Source organism: Garra rufa, unplaced genomic scaffold (assembly GCF_049309525.1).
Source record: "Garra rufa unplaced genomic scaffold, GarRuf1.0 hap1_unplaced_002, whole genome shotgun sequence".
NCBI classification, from domain to species: Eukaryota; Metazoa; Chordata; class Actinopteri; order Cypriniformes; family Cyprinidae; genus Garra; species Garra rufa.
This window is the reverse complement of record NW_027394277.1, coordinates 13,553,911-13,559,910: the sequence shown is the minus strand read 5'-3', so window position 1 is coordinate 13,559,910 and position 6,000 is coordinate 13,553,911. Positions and strand designations below refer to the sequence as shown.

Genomic DNA, 6,000 nt, shown 5'->3' with positions numbered 1-6,000 from the left:
TCAGGAGAGACGCGATTGCCTGTTACCCACTGAGCCTGGTGAAAATGAAACCCCTCCTGCTGGGAAGTGCCTCTGACGGGGATCCAAATGGGGACAGCAGCTCCATCACCCTTGACATGATTGAGCTGTAGGGTTCCACCATGCCTGTAGAGGATTCCTTCCTCCACCTCAGGGTCACTTAGGCAGCCTCTAAGAATGTGGATACGCTGAATCCACCACATTTTTAACATTGATGGTTTAAAAAGAAAGATGTTGTTGGGATCCTTTGCCAGATGGAAATGGTGAAGCACTTCTTCCACTCTTTGGAGCAGCTCTCTGGGATGTGGCACTTTTGTCCTGCAGTGCTCTCTGATGTGCTGCTTGGTGGGATTAGCAGGCTCGATACCACAGAATTTGTATGCGTTCTTCAGTTTTTCCATGTCACTTTGATCAACTACAGAGAAGGCAGAAGAGAGGAACTGGCAGAATGAGCTGTACAGAGGATGGTGCTCCGAAAAACACTCCCTGGTGAACCGCCGCATACAGTGAAACAAGTCCAGTTTAACAACCATGTCCTCATTGAACTTCCGGCAAGCGGCATGTAAATTCTTGAGGTTTCCTGATGTAACCTCTGCCACAATAGCTTCAGTGGTCCTCCAGGCTTCCCACTGCTGGTGCTCATAAGGTCCTGGGTCCATCACTCTGAAAGCGGCACAGCAGTCCCTAATTACATAAAAGGGGAAAGTTAAATTAAGTTTAATGTATTTGACATGCATAACCTTGATTCGTGATTCATACCTGTCCACCCACTGGTACTTGGCCTTGGGAATACCAGCAGCACTGTAGCGATTGGCCAGCCCACAGTACATTGACTCCAGGGAGTGCTCACTTTCACTCTGCAGCATCACCCAGGACAGAATCATCCAGTTCTCATTCATCACAGCATAGGATGACATTGTGCCAGATGAGAGGGTCACTTTTCTAGCAACTTTGCGTGTGTGATCTGACCTGAACACCTGTCCAAAAGTGCCTTGTAGGAGCTGAGTGAGAGCTGCTTCCTGCCGCTGATATTCATGAAGAAGGCACTCTACTAAATAGTGTGCAGAGACAGACACCCCATGCCACCCATCAGTGTCTTCGTAACCCCCAAACGGTCCAGGTGTGTCATCCTTCCTCAGTGCCCCAGTGATGGTTTTCTGACCATACAGCCCTGCTTCAGCATCCCTGACGTTCTGCACACTGAGAAGGTAGGCCAGATGGGCTCTTTCATATTTAAGGTGAAGCGCCTCAGACAGCTGGTTGGCCATGTCATTAGGGGATTTTCCAGAGCGCCTCAGTTCATCCATTACTGTTTTACAGATTGCCTTCTTATGGGTGAGGAAGGCTGGCAAGATGTTTGTGAATCGCTGTGGTAGCATGTCTAGCCACTGAGGTTTATCAGCGAACCAGTATTTTTTGCATGCCTTACAACACAGACGTGAAGCAAGGATGTAATATTGGCTGGTAGTACCAAGGACCACTCGGGGTCTTCCCACACCAGAGGACACAACATTAGGACTTTGACAGCCGTAGAGACAAGGCAGGATGTAATTGTTCCTAAGCCTTTCCATTATACTGTGCTCAGGTTTCCAAATGAAAAAGGGATGGAGCTGGAAGTATTTGGGTGACGGAAGACCAGTGTTTGTCTCTATAAGCTCAGGCTGAGGTGGATAGCGCCACAAGGAGACCATATTCATGAGGTTTCTTACTGGGTATGATCCTGGCCAGAGCCCCATGGACTCCATCTCTGTCTTCATCCAAATTCTTTGATGAAGAGAACAGTTCCAGCGGCTAATATCTTGCAAGTAGCTGGGAACAGGTGCTTCTGTCTGTGCAGATGGCATTGATGCAGGAGTTGTAGGTGCTGATTGTGCTGCAGGAGATGGTACAGAACCATCAGTCTGTGAAGAAGGCATACTGGGACTGGGAGGACTAGAGACTGCGCGTGATGTCGGCAGAACTGCATAAATCCCAAAGTAAAAGTAAATTTATTAATTTATATTTATATATATATTTATATATATATATATATATATATGTGTGTGTGCGTGTGTGTAAAACACTGATTGCACATGATATGCATTTAACTGTCTTTACCTTTTTTGGCCAAGTAGCTGGGAACAGGGACTTTGGTCAGTGCAGACGGCATTGGTGCAGGTGTTGATTGTGTTGTTGCAGGTGGTAAAGAGACTTCACCCCATGGAGAAGGCCTACACACAGGAACTGATGTAGATAGAGGCTGCAGCAGACCTGCATGAAACAGCACAAGGAGGAAATTAAAAACATAACAAAACATCTAATTCACATGATGTGTGGTTAACTATCTTAACCTTTTTTGGTCGAGTAGCTGGGAACAGGGGCTTTGGTCAGTGCAGGCGGCATTGGTGCAGGTGTTGATTGTGTTGTTGCAGGTGGTAAAGAGACTTCACTCCATGGAGAAGGCCTACACACAGGAACTGATGTAGATAGAGGCTGCAGCAGACCTGCATGAAACAGCACAAGGAGAAAATAAAAAAACATATTAAAACACAGAATGTACACAATGTGTATTTAATTGTCTTGACTACATTAAACTACTAGAATCATTGTTTATTCTATCATTCTATTTATTCTTGTAATGCAAGTTATAATAAACATTCCACAACAACAAATAAGACCAGTTTAAATACCATGCATACAATTCATGAAGTGCACTCACCCTCACCACTGGCATGTTCAACCCTTAACAGTAGTTAGAACAAAAGAACATGTTTTTTAGAACAGGCAAGAACACTGCCAAAAAAACAACTAAGATAATTAAATTCAGACATGGAGGATCAGAAGTCTGTATGTAACAGAATAAGCCTCCAAATCTGATGTGATAAATTAACCTGCTGTAGAAAAGACTGTGGATCCCATGGCTTCAGATGATCCTGAAAATTAAGCATTACAATTTGAATAGTTTTCCTCCAGTGTGTGCAATTTAATGCGTCATAAACATGCTGAACTTGACATGGCTCTGTCTAACACACATGACGTGATTCTTAATTCACTTACTCAGCTGTGTTAGATATTTTGTTGGAGAAAGACTCAGCATAATTTTCTCCAGTTCTTCATCCTCCTCCATCACTATAAACAAAATCAATGCATCAGTAGGCTTTAATAATCAATATAAGCAAATTTTCATGAATTTTATTAACTTACCAGGCTGATCAGAGGCACTACTGTAAGTAACAGGTGGTCTTCCAGTAGAAGCTGATGGTGATTGCAATGGAGGAGTGTTTATCGTTAGCTGTTTTTGCTGCAGTTTTAAAAGATACTGCTGCAAGTTGTACATTTTGCTGCCTGGAACACACTTCTGCTTCATTATAAAGAAAGCATATCCATCTGCCCTGGTATCCCAAATTTTTCTCCAAGTATCTTTTGCTCTTGTTCCAAATCCAACAGTATTGTCATCCTCTATCAAAACTGGCACTGGATTTGGCCTTTGAGACAGATACCGTTTAAGATCCTCAATTTCCTTAAAGCTTCTTGAGTATTCAAGAAAGGAAATGAGGCTGTCCTTGCAAGGACCCTCTGGGTTAAACTGCCCAGCCTGTTCTTCTTCCTCAACCTTATCGAACAGGTACAAAGCATAGCCGACATCATTCTCCAATAACCACCTGAAAGGCTTGCCCTTGTACTTGCCGAACTGAAGAATGTATTCTCCCAACACCTCTTGCCTGTCAGAGACATCCCCTCCTCTCTGTAAGACAACAGAACGGGCATTCATCCTGACCAGATCTTCTCTTTGAGGTGTTGACTTATCCTGCAGTGAAGGGTTGTCTTTAATTCTTTTTGCCTCTTCTGATGGGTCCCGGCGTAAATGACCCGATGGTCCTTTCCTGAAAGACACCTTGACTGTCCCGGGAAAAAAAACTGTTTTCTTCATGATGCTGCTCTGAAATCATGGCCACATGAAAATACATAATATAATGAAATAAGACATCAGCATCAGTTATATATAAAATAGTTATTTTAAATTGTAATAATATTTAATAATATAACTGTTTATTAGCTGAATAAATGCAGACTTAGAGCATAAGATACTTTAAGTTTAAAGTAATGTTTAATAAATTTGTGTTATGTAATATTTATTATATATTTCATTTAATATATGTGTGTGTATATAAAAATATTTAATATGCAAATGTATATATAAAAACAAGTTTAACTAATTAAAAATGTTGTTTTATACACACCTTTTAAATTATAACAGTAAATTACATGCACTTTTTTGTCATTTAAAGGTAATATACGTGTGTAATACATATTAATTACATTATAAGTATCTTATCAATGTTAACATTTGTTTAAACATTTGAAGTACATAGTAAGAGATCAATAATGAAACATTCACTCTCACAAAAACCAATACATGAGAATATACATGCAATATATATGATTTTGTAAATACAATACAGTAAGTTAATACTGCTAAAGTATAGCATTCAACTTACCTTCTCGGTTTGACGGCTTTAATTGCGTTGATCTCGAACTCGACGTAAAAACAGCGGTCATCTGAGCGGTCACTTTTTGAAAAAAGGTAATGTGTGAGCAAAGGTACTTTAGACAATAAATTCTTGTCAGCAAAATAGTTTTGTTTTGTACAACAATTCGGTAAACAGATACCCACCGATCGTAAAACTGTTCTCCCCTCCTCCACTCACAGCGAATGATTGACAGATGACACTAGACTTCTTAAATTCCCCGCCACGGGAAAAGGCGAAACAGCGCCATGAAATCTACACGTGGCCAAATATATATAGCATCCGTAGTGTTAAGCACTACCATAGAGAATGAATGGGAAAAGTTAAGGGAAGTTAAGCTTAACTATTTTCGGCTGCCGCGCGGGGGTCCCCAGTTCGAAACTGGGTGGAAACAGCTACTGGCTTTTTCCAAATTTGCTTAAGCCAGGCTCTGCTGCATTCTTAGTCAACACTACAAAGGCCTCTTCTGCCAAGTAGTGTTAAAAGAAGAGAGGCTCCCCGTCAGGTTTCTGTAGTGGTCATCACGTTTGCTTTACACGCGAAAGGTCCTCGGTTTCAAACTGAGCGGAAACAGCTTTTTGCCTTGGACGTAAAACATTAATTGTTTGCATCGTCAGACGAGAGATTTAGTAATCTTTTCCTTTATAGGTTTTTCAACAAGCGATCACCACGAGATTGCTGGCTGTCTTCTCTGCACAAGTTTCTGTAGTGTAATGGTTATCACATTCACCTCACATACGAAAGGTCCCCAGTTTAAAACTGTGCTGAAACAGCTGTTGGCTTTTTCCAAAATTGTTTAAGTGGGGATCTACTGCTTTCTTCGTAAACAATACAATTGCCTTCTGCCAAGTGGATTTACCGAGCAGAGACAGTGTTTCTCTTTTGTGGGAAAACATGAAATGTTTGCAAAGTCAGGTGAGGTGTTTAATTATCTTTTCCTTAGTTCGCTCTTCCACAAGCGATCACCAGGAGATTGCTGGCAGTCATCTCTGCACGGGATTCCATAGTGTAGTGGTTGTCAAGTTCGCCTCATGCGAAAGGTCCCCAGTTCGAAACTGGGTGGCAACAGCTGGTGGCTTTTTCCAAAATTGCTTAAGTAGGGATCTATTGCTTTATTCGTCAACACTACAAAGGCCTTCTGCCAAGCCGAGTTAAAAGAACGGTGGATCCTAATCAAGTTTCTGTAGTGTAGTGGTCATCACGTTCGCCTAACACGCGAAAGGTCATCGGTTCGAAACCGAGGAGAAACAGTGTTTCTCTTTCGTGGGTAAACATGAACTGTTTGCAAAGTCAGGGGAGGGATTTAGTTATCTTTTCCTTTATTCGTTTTACAGCAAGCGATCACCAGGAGATTGCTGGCTGTGTACTTTTTGCAAGTTTCCATAGTGTAGTGGTTATCACGTTCGCCTCACACGCGAAAGGTCCCCAGTTCGAAACTGGGTGGAAACAGCTACTGGCTTTTTCCAAAATTACT

General features: G+C 41.9%; 1 protein-coding gene and 1 non-coding gene across 2 annotated transcripts in view; one reads left to right on the top strand and one right to left on the bottom strand.

The window, feature by feature from the left end:
• LOC141305375 (uncharacterized) overlaps nt 1–6,000 on the bottom strand; it is a 566,500-nt gene that overhangs the window by 93,322 nt on the left and 467,178 nt on the right. The gene's annotated exons all lie outside the window — the stretch shown is intronic.
• Nucleotides 5,903–5,975, top strand: trnav-cac (transfer RNA valine (anticodon CAC)). The gene has a single exon. It is a non-coding gene; the product is annotated as a tRNA-Val (tRNA).